This window comes from Rhipicephalus microplus, chromosome 1 (assembly GCF_043290135.1).
Source record: "Rhipicephalus microplus isolate Deutch F79 chromosome 1, USDA_Rmic, whole genome shotgun sequence".
NCBI classification, from domain to species: Eukaryota; Metazoa; Arthropoda; class Arachnida; order Ixodida; family Ixodidae; genus Rhipicephalus; species Rhipicephalus microplus.
In genome coordinates this window covers 36804283-36828640 of record NC_134700.1, presented here as the reverse complement: position 1 = coordinate 36828640, position 24358 = coordinate 36804283, and positions in this window count along the sequence as shown.

Below are 24358 nucleotides of genomic sequence, written 5' to 3'. Positions count from 1 at the left end.
TTCATATGGTGTCAAAAAACGGAAAAACGAGCCCTTAGGTATACACCTCTTTCCCTCATTTCATTTAAAGAGGGTCTCGTACTGGCATACTTGGTGTCACTAGGTTCTTTACGAGGGACTATCAATCAGCTGCCCGCTCGTAATAAGTTCACGTGCTACGTGACGCCAAACAAGCGCATAGAAGAGTGGTTCACACTCGTCGCTTGGCATATACATGGCGCTGACTGTCACTCCTACTTCTAAATTCACATATAAACCCAAAAAAGTGGATGGAGGGAAGGCCGCTGTAGTAGTTCAGTGGTTAGAGCATCGATCGCGTTATTTGAAGGTCGTAGGTTCGATCCCTGTTCACGGTTGCTCATTTTTTCATCCACTTTTCTTTCTTTCTATTTACATTCCATTGGTTCTAATAACTTCCCCTGTACAATCCTTGGCATTAATGTCTGTTAGATCTCATTCATATGGTGTCAAAACACGGAAAAACGAGCCCTTAGGTATACACTTCTTCGCCTTATTCCATTTAACGAGGGTCTCGTTTTGGCAGACTTTGTGTCACTAGGTTGTATACGAGGGACTATTAATCAGCTGCCCGCTCGTAATAAGTTCACGTGCTATGTGACGCCAAACTTGCGCATGAAAGAGTGGTTCACACTCGTCACTTGGATTATATATGGCGCTGACTGTCACTCCTACTTTTAAATTCACATATAAACCCAAGAAAGTGGATGGAGGGAAGGCAGCTGCGGTAGCTCAGGGGTTAGAGCAACGAAAGCGTTATTCGAAGGTCGTAGGTTCAATTCCTGCTCACGGCTGCTTATTTTTTCATCCACTTTTTTTCTTATTTACATTCCATTGGTCATAATAACTTCCCCTGTACATTCCATGGCATTACTGTCTGTTAGATCTCATTAATAGTGTGTCAAAACACGGAAAAACGAGCCCTTAGGTATACACTTCTTTCCCTTATTTCATTTAACGAGGGTCTCGTACTGGCAGACTTGGTGTCATTAGGTTGTATGCGAGGGACTATTAAACAGCTGCCCGCTCGTAATAAGTTGACGTGCTATGTGACGCCAAACATGCGCATGAAAGAGTGGTTCACACTCGTCGCTTGGATTATCTATGGCGCTGACTGTCACTCCTACTTCTAAATTCACATATAAACCCAAAAAGTGGATGGAGGGAAGGCTGCTGTGGTGGTTCAGGGGTTAAAGCATCGAACACGTTATTCGAAGGTCGTAGGTTTGAATTCTGCTCACGGCTGGTAATTTTTTCATCCACTTTTCTTTGTACCTATTTACATCCCATTAGTTCTAATAACTTCCCCTGTACATTCTTTGGCATTACTGTCTGTTAGATCTCAATAATATTGTGTCAAAACATGAAAAAACGAGCCCTTATGTATGCACTTCTTTCCCCTATTTCATTTTACGAGGGTCTCATACTGGCAGACTTGGTGTCATTAGGTTGTATACGAGGGACTATTAATCAGCTGCCCGCTCGTAATAGGTTCACATGCTACGTGACGCCACACATGCGCATAAAAGTGTGGTTCGCACTCGTCACTTGGTTTATAGATGGCGCTGACTGTCACTCCTACTTCTAAATTCATAAATAAACCCAAAAAAATTAGATGAAGGGAAGGCCGCTGTGGTAGCTCAGGGGTTAGAGCATCGAACGCGTTATTCGAAGATCGTAGGTTTGATTCCTGTTCACGGCTGTTTAATTTTTCATCCACTTTTCTTCTTATTTACATTCCATTGGTTCTAAGAACTTCCCCTGTACAATCCTTGGCATTAATGTCTGTTAGATCTCATTCATACGGTGTCAAAACATGGAAAAACGAGCCCTTAGGTATACACCTCTTTCCCTCATTTCATTTAAAGAGGGTCTCGTACTGGCATACTTGGTGTCACTAGGTTCTTTACGAGGGACTATTAAACAGCTGCCCGCTCGTAATAAGTTCACGTGCTACGTGACGCCAAACAAGCGCATAGAAGAGTGGTTCACACTCGTCGCTTGGCATATACATGGCGCTGACTGTCACTCCTACTTCTAAATTCACATATAAACCCAAAAAAGTGGATGGAGGGAAGGCCGCTGTGGTAGTTCAGTGGTTAGAGCATCGAACGCGTTATTTGAAGGTCGTAGGTTCGATCCCTGTTCACGGTTGCTCATTTTTTCATCCACTTTTTTTTCTTCTTTTTTACATTCCATTGGTTCTAAAAACTTCCCCTGTACAATCCTTGGCATTAATGTCTGTTAGATCTCATTCATATGGTGTCAAAACACGGAAAAACGAGCCCTTAGGTATACACTTCTTCGCCATATTCCATTTAACGGGGTTCTCGTTTTGGCAGACTTTGTGTCACTAGGTTGTATACGAGGGACTATTAATCAGCTGCCCACTCGTAATAAGTTCACGTGCTATGCGACGCCAAACATGCGCATGAAAGAGTGGTTCACACTCGTCGCTTGGATTATATATGGCGCTGACTGTCACTCCTACTTTTAAATTCACATATAAACCCAAAAAAGTGGATGGAGGGAAGGCAGCTGTGGTAGCTCAGGGGTTAGAGCAACGAAAGCGTTATTTGAAGGTCGTAGGTTCAATTCCTGCTCACGGCTGGTTATTTTTTCATCCACTTTTTTTATTTACATTCCATTGGTCATAATTATTTCCCCTGTACATTCCATGGCATTACTGTCTGTTAGATCTCATTATAGTGTGTCAAAACACGGAAAAACGAGCCCTTAGGTATACACTTCTTTCCCTTATTTCATTTAACGAGGGTCTCGTACTGGGAGACTTGGTGTCATTAGATTGTATACGAGGGACTATTAATCAGCTGCCCGCTCGTAATAAGTTCACGTGCTAAGTGACGCCAGACATGCGCATAAAAGTGTGGTTCACACTCGTCCCTCTGCTTATAGATGGCGCTGACTGTCACTCCTAATTCTAAATTCACATATAAACCCAAAAAAGTAGATGGAGGGAAGGCCGCGGTGGTAGCTCAGTGGTTAGAGCATCGAACGCGTTATTTGAAGGTCCTAGGTTTGATTCCGGCTCACGGCTGGTTATTTTTTCATCCACTTTTCTTCTTTACATTCCATTGGTTCTAATAACTTCCCCTGTGCATCCCTTGGCATTACTGTCTGTTAGATCTCATTATTATTGTGTCAAAACACGGAAAAACGAGCCCTTTGGTATACACTTCTTTGCCTTATTTCATTTAACGAGGGTCCCGTACTGGCAGACTTGGTGGTATTAGGTTGTATACGAGGGACTATTAATCAGCTGCCCACTCGTAATTAGTTCACGTGCTATGTGACGCCAAACATGCGCATAAAAGAGTGGTTCACACTCGTCGCTTGGCATATACTTGGCGCTGACTGTCACTCCTACTTCTAAATTCACATATAAACCCAAAAAATTGGATGGAGGGAAGGCCGCTGTGGTAGCTCAGTGGTTAGAGCATCGAACGCGTTAACGAAGGTCGTAGGTTTGATCCCTGTTCACGGTTGGTTATTTTTTCCTCCACTTTTCTTTCTTTTTATTCACATTCCATTGGTTCTGATAACTTCCCCTGTACAATCCTTGGCATTATTGTCTGTTAGATCTCATTCATATGGTGTCAAAACACGAAAAAACGAGCCCTTAGGTATACACCTCTTTCCCTCATTTCATTTAACGAGGGTCTCGTACTGGAAGATATGGTGTCGTTAGGTTTCATACGAGGGACTATTAATCAGCTGCCCGCTCGTAATAAGTTCACAAGCTATGTGACGCTAAACATGCGCATGAAAGAGTGGTTCACACTCGTCGCTTCGCATATACATGGCGCTGACTGTCACTCCAACTTCTAAATTCTTATATAAACCCAAAAAAGTGGATGGGGGGAAGGCTGCTGTGGTAGCTCAGTGGTTAGAGCATCGAACGCGTTATTCGAAGGTCGTAAGCTCGATCCCTGTTCACGGTTGGTTATTTTTTCATCCACTTTTCTTTCTTCTTATTTACTATCCATTGGTTCTAATATCTTTCCCTGTACAATCCTTGGCATTATTGTCTGTTAGATCTCATTCAAATAATGTCAAAACACGGAAAAACGAGCCCTTAGGTATACACTTATTCGCCTTATTACATTTAACGAGGGTCTTGTACTGCCAGACTTAATGGCATTAGGTTGTATACGAGAGACTATTATCCAGCTGCCCGCTCGTAATAAGTTCACGTGCTATGTGACGCCAAACATGCGCATCAAAGAGTGGTTCACACTCGTCGCTTGGATTATATATGGCGCGGACTGTCACTCCTACTTCTAAATTCACATATAAACCCAAAAAAGTACAAGGAGGGAAGGCCGCTGTAATAGCTCAGGGGTTAGAGCATCGAGCGCGTGATTCGAAGGTCGTAGGTTTGATTCCTGTTCACGGCTGTTCAATTTTTCATCCACTTTTCTTCTAATTTACATTCCATTGGTTCTAAGAACTTCCCCTGTACAATCCTTGGCATTAATGTCTGTTAGATCTCATTCATATGGTGTCAAAACACGGAAAAACGAGCCCTTAGGTATACACCTTTTCCCTCATTTCATTTAAAGAGGGTATCGTACTGGCATACTTGGTGTCACTAGGTTCTTTACGAGGGACTATTAATCAGCTGCCCGCTCGTAATAAGTTCACGTTCTACGTGACGCCAAACAAGCGCATAGAAGAGTGGTTCACACTCGTCGCTTGGCATATACATGGCGCTGACTGTCACTCCTACTTCTAAATTCACATATAAACCCAAAAAAGTGGATGGAGGGAAGGCCGCTGTGGTAGTTCAGTGCTTAGAGCATCGAACGCGTTATTTGAAGGTCGTAGGTTCGATCCCTGTTCACGGTTGCTCATTTTTTCATCCACTTTTCTTTCTTCTTATTTACACTCCATTGGTTCTAATAACTTCCCCTGTGCAATCCTTGGCATTAATGTCTGTTAGATCTCATTCATATGGTGTCAAAACACGGAAAAGCGAGCCCTTAGGTATACACTTCTTCACCTTATTCCATTTAACGAGGGTCTCGTTATGGCAGACTTTGTGTCACTAGGTTGTATACGAGGGACTATTAATCAGCTGCCCACTCGTAATAAGTTCACGTGCTATGTGACGCCAAACATGCGCATGAAAGAGTGGTTCACACTCGTCGCTTGGAATATATATGGCGCTGACTGTCACTCCTACTTTTAAATTCACATATAAACCCAAAAAAGTGGATGGAGGGAAGGCAGCTGTGGTAGCTCAGGGGTTAGAGCAACGAAAGCGTTATTCGAAGGTCGTAGGTTCAATTTCTGCTCACGGCTTGTTATTTTTTCATCCACTTTTTTTCTTATTTACATTCCATTGGTCATAATTACTTCCCCTGTACATTCCATGGCATTACTGTCTGTTAGATCTCAATAATAGTGTGTCAAAACAAGGAAAAACGAGTCCTTAGGTATACACTTCTTTCCCTTATTTCATTAAACGAGGGTCTCGTACCGGGAGACTTGGTGTCATTAGGTTGTATACAAGGGAGTATTAATCAGCTGCCCGCTCGTAATAAGTTCACGTGCTAAGTGACGCCAAACATGCGCATAAAAGTGTGGTTCACACTTGTCCCTCTGCTTATAGATGGCGCTGACTGTAACTCCTAATTCTAAATTCACATATAAACCCAAAAAAGTAGATGGAGGGAAGGCCGCGGTGGTAGCTCAGTGGTTAGAGCATCGAACGCGTTATTTGAAGGTCCTAGGTTTGATTCCGGCTCACGGCTGGTTATTTTTTCATCCACTTTTCTTCTTTACATTCCATTGGTTCTAATAACTTCCCCTGTGCATCCCTTGGCATTACTGTCTGTTAGATCTCATTATTATTGTGTCAAAACACGGAAAAACGAGCCCTTTGGTATACACTTCTTTGCCTTATTCCATTTAACGATTGTCTCGTACTGGCAGACTTGGTGGTATTAGGTTGTATACGAGGGACTATTAATCAGCTGCCCGCTCGTAATTAGTTCACGTGCTATGTGACGCCAAACATGCGCATAAAAGAGTGGTTCACACTCGTCGCTTGGCATATACTTGGCGCTGACTGTAACTCCCACTTCTAAATTCACATATAAACCCAAAAAAGTGGATGGAGGGAAGGCAGCTGTGGTAGCTCAGGGGTTAGAGCAACGAAAGCGTTATTCGAAGGTCGTGGGTTCAATTCCTGCTCACGGCTGGTTATTTTTTCATCCACTTTTTTTCTTATTTACATTCCATTGGTTATACTGACTTCCTCTGTACATTCCAAGCATTACTGTCTGTTAGATCCCATTAATAGTGTGTCAAAACACGGAAAAACGAGCCCTTAGGTATGCACCTCTTTCCCTCATTTCATTTAACGAGGGTCTCGTACTGGCAGACATGGTGTCATTAGGTTCCATACGAGGGACTATTAATCAGCTGCCCGCTCGTAATAAGTTCACGTGCTATGTGACACTAAACATGCGCATAAAAGAGTGGTTCACACTCGTCGCTTGGGTTATATATGGCACTGACTGTCACTCCTACTTCTAAATTCACATATAAACCCAAAAAAGTGGATGGAGGGAAGGCCGCTGTGGTAGCTCAGGGGTTAGAGCATCGAACGCGTTATTCGAAGGTCGTAAGTTTTCTTTCTGCTCACGGCTGTTTTATTTTTCATCCACTTTACTTCTTATTTACATTCCATTGGTTTCAATAACTTCCCCTGTACATTCCTTGGCATTACTGTCATATCTCATTAATATTGTGTCAAAACACGGAAAAACGAGCCCTTTGGTATACACTTCTTTGCCTTATTTCGTTTAACGAGCGTCTCGTACTGGCAGACTTGGTGGCATTAGGTTGTATACGAGGGACTATAATTCAGCTGCCCGCTCGTAATAAGTTCACGTGCTATGTGACGCCAAACATGCGCATAAAAGTGTGGTTCGCACTCGTCGCTTGGCTTATGTATGGCGCTGACTGTCACTCCTACTTCTAAATTTGCATATAAACCCAAAAAAGTGGATGAAGGGAAAGCCGCTGTGGTAAATTTGCATATAAACCCAAAAAAGTGGATGAAGGGAAAGCCGCTGTGGTAGCTCAGTGGTTAGAGAATCGAATGCGTTATTCGAAGGTCATAGGTTCAACTCCTGCTCACGGCTGGTTATTTTTTCATCCACTTTTTTTCTTATTTACATTCCATTGGTTATACTGACTTCCCCTGTACATTCCAAGCATTAATGTCTGTTAGATCTCATTATTAGTGTGTCAAAACACGGAACAACGAGCCCTTAGGTATGCACTTCTTTCCCTTATTTCATTTAACGAGGGTCTCGTACTGGGAGACTTGGTATCATTAGGTTGTATACGAGGGACTATTAATCAGCTGCCCGCTCGTAATAAGTTTACGTGCTAAGTGACGCCAAACATGCGCATAAAAGTGTGGTTCACACTCGGCGCTCTGCTTATAGATGGCGCTGACTGTCACTCCTAATTCTAAATTCACATATAAACCCAAAAAAGTGGATGGATGGAAGGCCGCGGTGGTAGCTCAGTGGTTAGAGCATCGAACGCGTTATTCGAAGGTCCTAGGTTTGATTCCGACTCACGGCTGGTTATTTTTTCATCCACTTTTCTTCTTCTTTACATTCCATTGGCTCTAATAAGTTCCCCTGTGCATTCCTTGTCATTACTGTCTGTTAGATCTCATTATTATTGTGTCAAAACACGGAAAAACGAGCCCTTTGGTATACACTTTGCCTTATTACATTTAACGAGGGTCTTGTACTGCCAGACTTAATGGCATTAGGTTGTATACGAGAGACTATTATCCAGCTGCCCGCTCGTAATAAGTTCACGTGCTATGTGACGCCAAACATGCGCATCAAAGAGTGGTTCACACTCGTCGCTTGGATTATATATGGCGCGGACTGTCACTCCTACTTCTAAATTCACATATAAACCCAAAAAAGTACATGGAGGGAAGGCCGCTGTAATAGCTCAGGGGTTAGAGCATCGAGCGCGTGATTCGAAGGTCGTAGGTTTGATTTCTGCTCACGGCTGTTTAATTTTTTATCCACTTTTCTTCCTATTTACATTCCATTGGTTTCAATAGCTTCCCCTGTACATTCTATGGCATTACTGTCATATCTCAATAATATTGTTTCAAAACACGGAAAAACGAGCCCTTAGGTATACACCTCTTTTCCTCATTTCATTTAACGAGGGTCTCGTACTGGCAGACTTGGTGTCACTAGGTTATTTACGAGGGACTATTAATCAGCTGCCCGCTCGTAATAAGTTCACGTGCTACGTGACGCCACACATGCGCATGAAATTGTGGTTCGCACTGGTTACTTGGCTTATTGACGGCGCTGACTGTCACTCCTACTTCTAAATTCCCATATAAATCGAAAAATTGGTTGGACAGAAGGCAGCTGTGGTAGCTCAGTGCTTAGAGAATCGAACACGTTATTCGAAGGTCGTAGGTTCGATTCCTGCTCATGGCTGGTTATTTCTACATCAACATTTCTTTCTTCTTATTTACATTCCAATGGTTCTAATAACTTGCCCTGTACATTTTTTGGCATTACTGTCTGTTAGATCTTAATAATATCTTGTCAAAACACGAGAAAACGAGCCCTTAGGTATACACTTCTTTCCCTTATTTCATTTGAAAGTTTGAAAGTTTGAAAGTTTGAAAGTTTATTGAAATCGATTGGTTACAAATGGTGGTTACAGTGGGGTTTACTACTGATACAGAGGGAGGTCCCAAAGTCAAGAGACTGTACAGGGGACCTCCCATAAGAGCTGAGTAAACAAAAGTACTTTAACGCAACAAAGATGTGTACACAAAGTAAACACTCAAAAAGAAGCAATTAACACTGAAACATTGTTGGATTATTTAAAAATTACAAAAGAAAGCAGAGATGATGAAATGATGAAATGACTATGCTGAATGCAGATAATTCCGAAGGTTGATTTTGAATGCGTGGAAATTGGAGATATTTTTAACATGGCATGGTAATGAGTTCCATAGTTGTGTGGCTGAAAAGTTAGTAGTGAACTTACCATAATTAGTTCTGGGTTTCGGTAATAAGAAGCTATTGCTGGATGCGAAACGTGTTGACAAAGAGTAAGGATACTGGCTTTTGATGATTATAGGGAACGGGAGCTTTCCGCTGATGGATTTGTGGATTAGTATTCCAAGGGAATATTTATGTAGTTTTCCCACCGACAGAATACCGTTAGAGGTGAGCAAAGGCAATGCTTCTGATGTGTAGGTGCTATGTGTCATGATGCGAATAGCCTGATTTTGAGTGTGTTGCAATGGAGATAAATGGACTGGATACGTGTTTCCCCATGATGATATGCAATAATTAATATACGTATGAATGAAAGCGTAATAAAGGGATATTAGTGTGTTCATATGAAAAAAATTGCGAACTTTAATTAATATCCTAATGCCATAGGCTGTCTTCTTTGTTAACGATGAAACATGCTCATCAAATTTTAGGTGCTTATCTAATGTGACTCCGAGAAACATGACACTGTCAGTAGGATAAAGTGTGTTTGAAGCGAAAGTTAAAGATGGTGAACCTGAATAAATCCTATGCTTAGAAGAAAAGATGACGAACTGAGATTTTGTAGCATTTATCTGTAGTTTATTTTGCCGGCACCAGGTAACTATGCTGTCCGCGTCGTGGTTAAGCTTGTAGATTAATGAATCAAGGTGGTTATCTGAGCAGAAAATAGTAGTGTCGTCAGCGTAAAGAATACAGTCAGATGATTTTAGGCATTGTGAAAGATCATTGATGTATATTAAAAATAAGAGAGGTCCTAATATTGATCCCTGCGGTACCCCAATGTTACTTGTTTTAGGGTGTGAGTAAGTGTTAGATATAGACACAATATATTCTCTATCTTTTAAGTAGTTACGTAGTAATTTCAGTGGCGGGCCTGCTATTCCAATAGACTCTAATTTAGCAAATAGTATATTGTGAACAAGTGAATCGAATGCTTTAGATAAATCAATAAAGAGCGCCCCAGTCAAATTACCTGCATCAATTGCCTGCCGGATTTTATCTGTCAAGTAAATTAATGCTAAATCAGTTGAGTATCCCTCCCTAAATCCAAATTGATTTGTTGATAAGACATGAAATTTTGAAAAATAGGAAGACAAGCGTGTTACTATTAGTTTTTCAACAACTTTGCTAAAGAATGAGAGTATAGCTATAGGTCGATAATTAGATGTGAGACGCTTATCTCCCTACTTGAAAACAGGAATTATTTTGGCTTTTTTCAAGGAGCTTGGAAAAATTCCCGTGGTAAAAATAAGGTTTACTATGTGACAAAATGTTTCAGATATTAAACTTGTTATGAGTTTTATGAAAGAGGGGCGGAAATTATCAATACCGGGCCCGGTATTTTTTAGACTAGAAATGATAGTGACTATTTCTTCAGGTGTCACGGGGTGAAGGAAAAAGCTGTGAGGCATGCGTGGGTAAGGCTGGGTCAGAGGATCGTCTTCCCTTTGCTTGTCTGTACAGAAGAAGTTAATAAAAGAGTTAGCAATGTCTAAGGGATTATCGAGAAGTAGGTCTCCCGATTTTATCATTGTTATTTCGCTATGCTGGTTGGATCTACCCAAAAACGAGTTTAAAATTACCCACTGTTTTTTTACATCATTACCGGCACACTTAATTTTATTTTCATAGTACTGTGTTTTGGCATGTTTGAGTAGTTTTCCTAAACGATTAGAATATTTTTTATACCTATCATGAAGCGCAGTATTGAACGGTTGTTTTTTTGTTTTTTTGTAAAGGTTATCTTTTTTCTTCAGGCAATCAAGCAAACTGCTAGATAGCCATGGGTTACGAGGAGCTGAGAACGGTTTTTTACAGTTCATTATTTCGGTAGAATCTGCAAGGGCATTGGAAATTATCTTTGAAAATGTATCGTAGGCAGTTTCAGGGTTATCGCACGCGATGACTGGGTTCCAGTCTGTAGCAGATATTAACTCAAAGAACTTTGTTGAATTGAGCTTCTTTCTGGTTAGGCCTGTGACAATAGCGCAAGGAGTGTAATTTAAACGCACAAATATTGGATAGTGATCGGTAACAGAGGCTTCGACAACGCCGCAGTCAGGGTTAGTAAGGAGATTTGATAAAACGTGGTCAATAAGTGTACCTTGTTTATTTGCGGGACATCGAGTTGGAAGCGTAACTAGGTTTTCATACCCAAAGCCATTTAGGCAGTTAACGTATTCATTGAACAGTGTGTTGGATGGATCTAGGAGGTTAATATTGATATCGCCCATGATAATGACATTTTTCTGCTCCAGTGATAATTTGTGCAACAAATTACCAAGGGCCGAGCAATAAGCACTTCCACATGATGACGGTGAACGATAGATGCAACCAACTATAAGGTTTTTTTTGTCCTGTGAAAAAAATGAATCGTGAAATTCAACCCAAACAGATTCGCAGTTAGCCACTTTGAGTGTCAAGTCAAGTCGTCTATGAAAACGCAGTTCCGAGGACACGAAAACAGCCGCACCACCATGATTACTATTATCGCGGTGACAGTATTCAGCAGAGTATGAGGGGAAGGTATACAAGTGATTATGAGATCGGAAAGCCACGTTTCGCTAATACAAATCACAGAAAACCTGTGACTAGTTGATGATAAGAAAGTTGTGATTTCATCCATGTTTTTTTGCAGACTGCGTGCATTAAAATGAATTAGTGAACGGCAGGACAAAGAAAAATAGGTCTGAAGTTCGTGAGGTCGAATGTACGAAGCCATTTTACGTAACTGAAAGATTGACTACTAGACTGATTGCAAAATGTTAGGCAATATTGCATAAATCAGAATCGGAAGCAATGCAAATTACCCGACTGTCGGGAGACTTCCGCACCTTAATCTGGCAATTTTCCGTCCAGATGAACTGCCATCCTTTTTCTTTCTTTAAGGCAAGTGCCCTAGAGAACAAGCGCTTATTGTCTGGTGATAGGTGCTCATTCACAAATATTGCCTGTGCGTTCTCTCCTGAATACCCTATACTTCGAGTGTTCAGCCGCGCCCTTCTGGCTTTCTTCATGAACTCGTTCTTTTTTTCACGAGAGCAAAACCGCACAATTATATTCCTTTGACCGGACTTTGCAGGTACACGATGTACCGTGTCGACATCGCTAGCCGAGACCTTACAGTTGATTTTGTCGCCAATGGCAGTCAGGATTGCGGAACAATCCTCTCCTTGGGTAGAGGGCACCCCTTTTATTTCCAAGTTATTTAACCTTGAGTACTGCTCGAGGTTGGCGACTTTACTTTGAAGGGCCTCATTTTCTGCTTTTAGAGCGCGATTTGCGGCAGTCAGCTCGAGCTGCTGGGAGCGTGTCGACTCGACCACCTCGTTCAAGAGTTTTAAACTGTCATCCATACGACCAACTTCAGCTCTCAATTCACCGACGTCTAAGCCTGCGTCCTGAAGCTTGGTTTGTATATTAACAACAAGCTGGTCAACCAATTCGTTCAATCTAAGTTTGAATAAATCTTCTAGCTCGTCTAAGCGCTTGCAGAGTTCGGCATTCGTCGGCATCGTGTAAAATGGCTAAACACGTGAGTACAAAGTGAGTATACAAGCCGTAACACCAACAGTAGCAGCAGCAGTTGCTAGACTAAGAAATTCTAAGGAAGTGTCAAAAATGAAGCAACCAACCTGTGAAACCAAGGAAGTTCGCTTAGATGCGTGCTTGTGAATGCAACTGCTGCTGCTACAACAGTGATGCTTCCGCTGGGACTGCTTTTATGACAGAGGAACGGGCCGCGTAGAAGCAGCTTGGGGGCGGCTTCAGCGCAATCTGCGCCAAGGCCAGATGAGTGGTCCTTTTCGCGCAGGCACGTGTACGATGCACGGATGAGAACCCAGGTAGTCGCCGCGGCTATCTGTGAAACCAAGGAAGTTCGCTTAGATGCGTGCTTGTGAATGCAACTGCTGCTGCTACAACAGTGATGCTTCCGCTGGGACGGCTTTTATGACAGAGGAACGGGCCGCGTAGAAGCAGCTTGGGGGCGGCTTCAGCGCAATCTGCGCCAAGGCCAGATGAGTGGTCCTTTTCGCGCAGGCACGTGTACGATGCACGGATGAGAACCCAGGTAGTCGCCGCGGCTATCTGTGAAACCAAGGAAGTTCGCTTAGATGCGTGCTTGTGAATGCAACTGCTGCTGCTACAACAGTGGAAGTAGGAGTTAACGAGGGTCTCGTACGGGCACACTCTGTGTCATTAGGTTGTATACGAGGGACTATTAATCAGCTGCCCGCTTGTAATAAGTTCACGTGCTACGTGACGCCAAACATGCGCATAAAAGTGTGGTTCGCACTCGTCGCTTGGCTTATGTATGGCGCTGACTGTCACTCCTACTTCTAAATTTGCATATAAACCGAAAAAAGTGGATGAAGGGAAAGCCGCTGTGGTAGCTCAGTGGTTAGAGAATCGAACGCGTTATTCGAAGGTCGTAGGTTCAATTCCTGCTCACGGCTGGTTATTTTTTCATCCACTTTTTTTCTTATATACATTCCATTGGTCATAATAACTTCCCCTGTGCATCCCTTGGCACTACTGTCTGTTATATCTAATTATTATTATTATGTCAAAACAAGGAAAAACGAGCCCTTTGGTATACACTTCTTTGCCTTATTCCATTTAACGAGGGTCTTGTACTGGCAGACTTGGTGGTATTAGGTTGTATACGAGGGACTATTATTCAGCTGCCCGCTCGTAATACGTTCACGTGCTACATGACGCCAAACATGCGCATAAAAGAGTGGTTCACACTCGTCGCTTGGCATATACTTGGCGCCGACTGTCACTCCTACTTCTAAGTTCACATATAACCCCAAAAAAGTGGATGGAGGGAAGGCCACTGTGGTAGCTCAGTGGTTAGAGCATTGAACGCGTTATTCGAAGGTCGTAGGTTCGATCCCTGTTCACGGTTGGTTATTTTTTCATCCACTTTTCTTTCTTGTTATTTACATTCTATTGGTTCTAATAACTTCCCCTGTACAATCCTTGGCATTATTGTTTGTTAGATCTCATTCATATGGTGTCAAAACACGGAAAAACGAGCCCTTAGGTATACACATCTTTCCCTCATTTCATTTAACGAGGGTCTCGTACTGGCAGACATGGTGTCGTTAGGTTCCATACGAGGGACTATTAATCAGCTGCCCGCTCGTAATAAGTTCACGTGCTATGTGACGCTAAACATGCGCATGAAAGAGTGGTTCACACTCGTCGCTTGGCATATACATGGCGCTGACTGTCACTCCTACTTCTAAATTCACATATAAACCCAAAAAAGTGGATGGAGGGAAGGCCGCTGTGGTAGCTCAGTAGTTAGAGCATCGAACGCGTTATTCGAAGGTCGTAGGCTCGATCCCTCTTCATGGTTGGTTACTTTTTCATCCACTTTTCTTTCTTCTTATTTACATTCCATTGGTTCTAATATCTTCCCCTGTACAATCCTTGGCATTATTCTCTGTTAGATCTCATTCATATGGTGTCAAAACACGGAAAAACGAGCCCTTAGGTATACACCTCTTTCCCTCATTTCATTTAACGAGGGTCTCGTACTGGCAGACATGGTGTCATTAAATTCCATACAAGGGACTATTAATCAGCTGCCCGCTCGTAATAAGTTCATGTGCTATGTGACGCTAAACATGCGCATAAAAGAGTGGTTCACACTCGTCGCTTGGATTATATATGGCGCTGACTGTCACTCCTACTTCTCAATTCATATATAAACCCAAAAAAATTAGATGAAGGGAAGGCCGCTGTGGTAGCTCAGGAGTTAGAGCATCGAACGCGTTATTCGAAGGTCGTAGGTTTGATTCCTGTTCACGGCTGTTTAATTTTTCATCCACTTTTCTTCTTATTTACATTCCATTGGTTTTAATAACTTCCCCTGTACAATCCTTGGCATTAATGTCTGTTAGATCTCATTCATATGGTGTCAAAAAACGGAAAAACGAGCCCTTAGGTATACACCTCTTTCCCTCATTTCATTTAAAGAGGGTCTCGTACTGGCATACTTGGTGTCACTAGGTTCTTTACGAGGGACTATCAATCAGCTGCCCGCTCGTAATAAGTTCACGTGCTACGTGACGCCAAACAAGCGCATAGAAGAGTGGTTCACACTCGTCGCTTGGCATATACATGGCGCTGACTGTCACTCCTACTTCTAAATTCACATATAAACCCAAAAAAGTGGATGGAGGGAAGGCCGCTGTAGTAGTTCAGTGGTGAGCATCAATCGCGTTATTTGAAGGTCGTAGGTTCGATCCCTGTTCACGGTTGCTCATTTTTTCATCCACTTTTCTTTCTTTCTATTTACATTCCATTGGTTCTAATAACTTCCCCTGTACAATCCTTGGCATTAATGTCTGTTAGATCTCATTCATATGGTGTCAAAACACGGAAAAACGAGCCCTTAGGTATACACTTCTTCGCCTTATTCCATTTAACGAGGGTCTCGTTTTGGCAGACTTTGTGTCACTAGGTTGTATACGAGGGACTATTAATCAGCTGCCCGCTCGTAATAAGTTCACGTGCTATGTGACGCCAAACTTGCGCATGAAAGAGTGGTTCACACTCGTCACTTGGATTATATATGGCGCTGACTGTCACTCCTACTTCTAAATTCACATATAAACCCAAAAAAGTGGATGGAGGGAAGGCCGCTGTGGTAGTTCAGTGGTTAGAGCATCGAACGCGTTATTTGAAGGTCGTAGGTTCGATCCCTGTTCACGGTTGCTCATTTTTTCATCCACTTTTTTTTCTTCTTTTTTACATTCCATTGGTTCTAAAAACTTCCCCTGTACAATCCTTGGCATTAATGTCTGTTAGATCTCATTCATATGGTGTCAAAACACGGAAAAACGAGCCCTTAGGTATACACTTCTTCGCCATATTTCATTTAACGGGGTTCTCGTTTTGGCAGACTTTGTGTCACTAGGTTGTATACGAGGGACTATTAATCAGCTGCCCACTCGTAATAAGTTCACGTGCTATGCGACGCCAAACATGCGCATGAAAGAGTGGTTCACACTCGTCGCTTGGATTATATATGGCGCTGACTGTCACTCCTACTTTTAAATTCACATATAAACCCAAAAAAGTGGATGGAGGGAAGGCAGCTGTGGTAGCTCAGGGGTTAGAGCAACGAAAGCGTTATTTGAAGGTCGTAGGTTCAATTCCTGCTCACGGCTGGTTATTTTTTCATCCACTTTTTTTATTTACATTCCATTGGTCATAATTACTTCCCCTGTACATTCCATGGCATTACTGTCTGTTAGATCTCATTAGAGTGTGTCAAAACACGGAAAAACGAGCCCTTAGGTATACACTTCTTTCCCTTATTTCATTTAACGAGGGTCTCGTACTGGGAGACTTGGTGTCATTAGGTTGTATACGAGGGACTATTAATCAGCTGCCCGCTCGTAATAAGTTCACGTGCTAAGTGACGCCAGACATGCGCATAAAAGTGTGGTTCACACTCGTCCCTCTGCTTATAGATGGCGCTGACTGTCACTTCTAATTCTAAATTCACATATAAACCCAAAAAAGTAGATGGAGGGAAGGCCGCGGTGGTAGCTCAGTGGTTAGAGCATCGAACGCGTTATTTGAAGGTCCTAGGTTTGATTCCGGCTCACGGCTGGTTATTTTTTCATCCACTTTTCTTCTTTACATTCCATTGGTTCTAATAACTTCCCCTGTGCATCCCTTGGCATTACTGTCTGTTAGATCTCATTATTATTGTGTCAAAACACGGAAAAACGAGCCCTTTGGTATACACTTCTTTGCCTTATTTCATTTAACGAGGGTCCCGTACTGGCAGACTTGGTGGTATTAGGTTGTATACGAGGGACTATTAATCAGCTGCCCACTCGTAATTAGTTCACGTGCTATGTGACGCCAAACATGCGCATAAAAGAGTGGTTCACACTCGTCGCTTGGCATATACTTGGCACTGACTGTCACTCCTACTTCTAAATTCACATATAAACCCAAAAAAGTGGATGGAGGGAAGGCCGCTGTGGTAGCTCAGTGGTTAGAGCATCGAACGCGTTAACGAAGGTCGTAGGTTTGATCCCTGTTCACGGTTGGTTATTTTTTCCTCCACTTTTCTTTCTTGTTATTCACATTCCATTGGTTCTGATAACTTCCCCTGTACAATCCTTGGCATTATTGTCTGTTAGATCTCATTCATATGGTGTCAAAACACGAAAAAACGAGCCCTTAGGTATACACCTCTTTCCCTCATTTCATTTAACGAGGGTCTCGTACTGGAAGATATGGTGTCGTTAGGTTTCATACGAGGGACTATTAATCAGCTGCCCGCTCGTAATAAGTTCACAAGCTATGTGACGCTAAACATGCGCATGAAAGAGTGGTTCACACTCGTCGCTTCGCATATACATGGCGCTGACTGTCACTCCAACTTCTAAATTCTTATATAAACCCAAAAAAGTGGATGGGGGGAAGGCTGCTGTGGTAGCTCAGTGGTTAGAGCATCGAACGCGTTATTCGAAGGTCGTAAGCTCTATCCCTGTTCACGGTTGGTTATTTTTTCATCCACTTTTCTTTCTTCTTATTTACTATCCATTGGTTCTAATATCTTTCCCTGTACAATCCTTGGCATTATTGTCTGTTAGATCTCATTCAAATAATGTCAAAACACGGAAAAACGAGCCCTTAGGTATACACTTCTTCGCCTTATTCCATTTAACGAGGGTCTCGTTTTGGCAGACTTTGTGTCACTAGGTTGTATACGAGGGACTATTAATCAGCTGCCCACTCGTAATAAGTTCACGTGCTATGTGACGCTAAACATGCGCATGAAAGAGTGATTCACACTCGTCGCTTGGATTATATATGGCGCTGACTGTCACTCCTACTTCTAAATTCATATATAAGCCCAAAAAAATTAGATGAAGGGAAGGCCGCTGTGGTAGCTCAGGGGTTAGAGCATCGAACGCGTTATTCGAAGGTCGTAGGTTTGATTCCTGTTCACGGCTGTTCAATTTTTCATCCACTTTTCTTCTAATTTACATTCCATTGGTTCTAAGAACTTCCCCTGTACAATCGTTGGCATTAATGTCTGTTAGATCTCATTCATATGGTGTCAAAACACGGAAAAACGAGCCCTTAGGTATACACCTTTTCCCTCATTTCATTTAAAGAGGGTATCGTACTGGCATACTTGGTGTCACTAGGTTCTTTACGAGGGACTATTAATCAGCTGCCCGCTCGTAATAAGTTCACGTTCTACGTGACGCCAAACAAGCGCATAGAAGAGTGGTTCACACTCGTCGCTTGGCATATACATGGCGCTGACTGTCACTCCTACTTCTAAATTCACATATAAACCCAAAAAAGTGGATGGAGGGAAGGCCGCTGTAGTAGTTCAGTGCTTAGAGCATCGAACGCGTTATTTGAAGGTCGTAGGTTCGATCCCTGTTCACGGTTGCTCATTTTTTCATCCACTTTTCTTTCTTCTTATTTACACTCCATTGGTTCTAATAACTTCCCCTGTGCAATCCTTGGCATTAATGTCTGTTAGATCTCATTCATATGGTGTCAAAACACGGAAAAGCGAGCCCTTAGGTATACACTTCTTCACCTTATTCCATTTAACGAGGGTCTCGTTATGGCAGACTTTGTGTCACTAGGTTGTATACGAGGGACTATTAATCAGCTGCCCACTCGTAATAAGTTCACGTGCTATGTGACGCCAAACATGCGCATGAAAGAGTGGTTCACACTCGTCGCTTGGAATATATATGGCGCTGACTGTCACTCCTACTTTTAAATTCACATATAAACCCAAAAAAGTGGATGGAGGGAAGGCAGCTGTGGTAGCTCAGGGGTTAGAGCAACGAAAGCGTTATTCGAAGGTCGTAGGTTCAATTTCTGCTCACGGCTTGTTATTTTTTCATCCACTTTTTTTCTTATTTACATTCCATTTGTCATAATTACTTCCCCTGTACATTCCATGGCATTACTGTCTGTTAGATCTCAATAATAGTGTGTCAAAACAAGGAAAAACGAGTCCTTAGGTATACACTTCTTTCCCTTATTTCATTAAACGAGGGTCTCGTACCGGGAGACTTGGTGTCATTAGGTTGTATACAAGGGAGTATTAATCAGCTGCCCGCTCGTAATAAGTTCACGTGCTAAGTGACGCCAAACATGCGCATAAAAGTGTGGTTCACACTCGTCCCTCTGCTTATAGATGGCGCTGACTGTAACTCCTAATTCTAAATTCACATATAAACCCAAAAAAGTAGATGGAGGGAAGGCAACGGTGTGTGATGCAGGTTCTTTGTTGCTGATTTGTTTTTCTCCCGGGCTGAGCCTCAGAGAGTTTTGTTAATAAGGACAAAGCCGTTCGGTTTCCAAGAAACACACAAAAAGTTTAATTGAAAAGTAAAAAGACAAAGATTCCTCACAAAACAAAACACTTAATAAACAGTTGACTGGACATGACGAAACACATCTGTAAACACCCAACAAGAACGTTCAAAGTCAGTAACTAAACCTAACGTTCGAAAGGGGCTGAGTGATGGGAGTAGCGCAAGATATCTGTTCGGTCTCACCCACACGCTGAATTCCGCCGACGATGAGCAAACCGGAACGCGGTGATTCCGGCTTCAGGACGCGGGCAGGACGGGGATGAAGGAACGCTGGCTGCTGACGACACGTCGAGAAACCAGGCCGGAACGTGGTGGCTCTGGCTTTAGGAGTGTGGACCCGTCTGTGACGAGAGAACGCAGGCTGGTGGTGACGCGTCAGAGAACCAGGGTCGACCTAGTCAAGCAGCTGGGCGCACAGCTCGGGCCCGGAGCCCGACGGCTGTAGCTCGCCTGCCGGAACCAAAGTCCGCAGGCCCTGGAAAGGAGTTCAGGACCGGATGGCCACGGTCCTTTGGAGCGGGAACACGACGGCAGGAGGCCCCGGCCGGTTGAAGACCTGCAGGCTCGGGTCCTACGCCCGACGGCCCATCTTCAGCGCCCGGTCCGGTGACGACCTTCCGCTTGCCCCGTCTTCTTCGAACTCCCCTTGCTCTGGTCCCCCCAGGCTCCTGCTTCAGCTCTGGCCCACTTGTCTCGTTCTCATTGGAGATACTGCTGTTTCGTGGTGTCAAGCCATTGGGCCTTGAAATCTCCGTGTTCGCTGCCCATTGGATGTTTTACCTTTTGTTTACTTCACGTCCTGCCACGCATCCTCGTGCTTGACGCTCTTTAACGTCGTCATTCTTGTTTAAGCAGCACCGCACGTGCACTCTGGTATTTCTCCTTTTGTTTTTTTTGTTTTTTCCGTGACGCGCACTTTTCGAAGGCGCGCACTTTGAACGCGCACCACACATCACATACGCCCCCCTTTTATTCAAGTTTTTTTTTTTTTTTAGAAAAAAAAAAACTGCCGATGAGTGCGCGTTCTGCACTACGTCACAATTAAACCACATATTTGCACCACGCAGTTCAACACATCACCGGGCTACAGTTCGCTACATCGTCCAAATGTCCACACTTAAACTTTAGATTCACCCAATTGCATTTAAAAGTTCTGAAACCCGGAATAAACCTTTTTACTACAAAATCGACTATGGACAAAGCTACTTGTGTCCGCATCTAAAAGTCGAAGTCCAGAAAGAGCTACCGGTTTTCTAACCCTACACTCAGGTTATCGCGTCCCACACCAGACGCACTGCCCTTCTCGCACGTTTCGAAAGTAACTGTGGCAAACATGCTTTTATGCACTTTCGCTGAAACGCGTGTCTGCGCCCCCGCCGGCCACATGAACGCTTACCGGTCACAGAGGAACAGGGCGCGGTCTCGAGCCGTCGGCGTCGACACGAAACGCACTGAGACACGAATGTCCAAATGCCACAATCTCTCACACAAATGCTTTCTTTTAGTTCACCATCTAATGAACACAAGCTCGGGGTGCCCTCAGCAAGCCCAAACGCTCCGACAAGCGTGTGAGGTTCCTGGATTCTTGAGAAGGGATGCCGTTGTGCTCGGTCATTATACAGCTCATCTTGAGTGGACTTAATTATAGGTTCAAAACCAATCACGTTCTCAGGTTCAAGACCCTGTCTGGCATTCTCCATACCTACCATCGAGCCCACCTCCGATTCGATACTGTTTATTTTGAAGAGTGCTTCGGCACTCCCATCGTGTTTTCTCGGACAAATAGCAGTTACGCTATCCTGTGAACTAGAATCCCCTCTCTCTCTGAGTGAGATATACGTATGGTCTAGGACCATTGACGTGGTGCCTGCTGCTACCTCTGTCGGTACAAAACAATCAGTGGCCACTATATCAGAGCCTTCATGGCATTCGCTGCCATCTTCCCAATGACGTTCTAGCGCTCCTTCCATGGAGCTATTGAGAGGTAGCCCTACCCCTTCCCGAAATGTGCTCGGCCTTTGAGACGTTCTGATACACACCTCATTCTGAATGGAACTTCTTTGTTCCCTGCTATCGAAGCTTTGCTCCACAACATTTTCCACAGCTTCTAGGTCGCCCATATCCAGGCGCTCTTCTTCATAGGTGCTTGGCCTCTCAGAGGTCCCCAAGCAGCTAACGGAAGTAATATGTTCCCAGCCAGAGGAGCTTTCCGTCGCTTCAACAAACTCCTCATGACTCCTGCCTTCTTGGCTGTCCACCTCTCTGCCTCCCTCTATCTGAGCTTCTCGCTCCGAAGTAAGGCTGTCGCGAGGCTCGAGGCCAACCTTGCAGGAATCGACTTCCCTCCATCCGCTCCGCGTACCATACTCTAAACTCCGCTCCCGTCAGTCCCATTTTATCCGCCAACTCAATTAACTCCCACGTGTTCGTCATCGTGTTAACCGCGTCAAAAAAAATCTACTGGAAAAACAAACGACTTTGTCCTGTCGCGGACGCCAATTTGTGATGCAGGTTCTTTGTTGCTGATTTGTTTTTCTCCCGGGCTGAGCCTCAGAGAGTTTTGTTAATAAGGACAAAGCCGTTCGGTTTCCAAGAAACACACAAAAAGTTTAATTGAAAAGTAAAAAGACAAAGATTCCTCACAAAACAAAACACTTAATAAACAGTTGACTGGACATGACGAAACACATCTGTAAACACCCAACAAGAACGTTCAAAGTCAGTAACTAAACCTAACGTTCGAAAGGGGCTGAGTGATGGGAGTAGCGCAAGATATCTGTTCGGTCTCACCCACACGCTGAATTCCGCCGACGATGAGCAAACCGGAACGCGGTGATTCCGGCTTCAGGACGCGGGCAGGACGGGGATGAAGGAACGCTGGCTGCTGACGACACGTCGAGAAACCAGGCCGGAACGTGGTGGCTCTGGCTTTAGGAGTGTGGACCCGTCTGTGACGAGAGAACGCAGGCTGGTGGTGACGCGTCAGAGAACCAGGGTCGACCTAGTCAAGCAGCTGGGCGCACAGCTCGGGCCCGGAGCCCGACGGCTGTAGCTCGCCTGCCGGAACCAAAGTCCGCAGGCCCTGGAAAGGAGTTCAGGACCGGATGGCCACGGTCCTTTGGAGCGGGAACACGACGGCAGGAGGCCCCGGCCGGTTGAAGACCTGCAGGCTCGGGTCCTACGCCCGACGGCCCATCTTCAGCGCCCGGTCCGGTGACGACCTTCCGCTTGCCCCGTCTTCTTCGAACTCCCCTTGCTCTGGTCCCCCCAGGCTCCTGCTTCAGCTCTGGCCCACTTGTCTCGTTCTCATTGGAGATACTGCTGTTTCGTGGTGTCAAGCCATTGGGCCTTGAAATCTCCGTGTTCGCTGCCCATTGGATGTTTTACCTTTTGTTTACTTCACGTCCTGCCACGCATCCTCGTGCTTGACGCTCTTTAACGTCGTCATTCTTGTTTAAGCAGCACCGCACGTGCACTCTGGTATTTCTCCTTTTGTTTTTTTTGTTTTTTCCGTGACGCGCACTTTTCGAAGGCGCGCACTTTGAACGCGCACCACACATCACACGGTGGTAGCTCAGTGGTTAGAGCATCGAACGCGTTATTTGAAGGTCCTAGGTTTGATTCCGGCTCACGGCTGGTTATTTTTTCATCCACTTTTCTTCTTTACATTCCATTCGTTCTAATAACTTCCCCTGTGCATCCCTTGGCATTACTGTCTGTTAGATCTCATTATTATTGTGTCAAAACACGGAAAAACGAGCCCTTTGGTATACACTTCTTTGCCTTATTCCATTTAACGATTGTCTCGTACTGGCAGACTTGGTGGTATTAGGTTGTATACGAGGGACTATTAATCAGCTGCCCGCTCGTAATTAGTTCACGTGCTATGTGACGCCAAACATGCGCATAAAAGAGTGGTTCACACTCGTCGCTTGGCATATACTTGGCGCTGACTGTAACTCCCACTTCTAAATTCACATATAAACCCAAAAAAGTGGATGGAGGGAATGCCGCTGTGGTAGCTCAGTGGTTAGAGCATCGAACGCGTTAATCGAAGGTCGTAGGTTTGATCCCTGTTCACGGTTGGTTATTTTTTCATCCACTTTTCTTTCTTGTTATTTACATTCCATTTGTTCTAATAACTTCCCCTGTGCAATCCTTGGCATTATTGTCTGTTAGATCTCATTCATATGGTGTCAAAACACGAAAAAACGAGCTCTTAGGTATACACCTCTTTCCCTCATTTCATTTAACGAGGGTCTCGTACTGGAAGATATGGTGTCGTTAGGTTTCATACGAGGGACTATTAATCAGCTGCCCGCTCGTAATAAGTTCACAAGCTATGTGACGCTAAACATGCGCATGAAAGAGTGGTTCACACTCGTCGCTTGGCATATACATGGCGCTGACTGTCACTCCAACTTCTAAATTCTTATATAAACCCAAAAAAGTGGATGGGGGGAAGGCCGCTGTGGTAGCTCAATGGTTAGAGCATCGAACGCGTTATTCGAAGGTCGTAGGCTCGATCCCTGTTCACGGTTGGTTATTTTTTCATCCACTTTTTTTCTTATATACATTCCATTGGTCATAATAACTTCCCCTGTGCATCCCTTGGCACTACTGTCTGTTATATCTAATTATTATTATTATGTCAAAACAAGGAAAAACGAGCCCTTTGGTATACACTTCTTTGCCTTATTCCATTTAACGAGGGTCTTGTACTGGCAGACTTGGTGGTATTAGGTTGTATACGAGGGACTATTATTCAGCTGCCCGCTCGTAATACGTTCACGTGCTACATGACGCCAAACATGCGCATAAAAGAGTGGTTCACACTCGTCGCTTGGC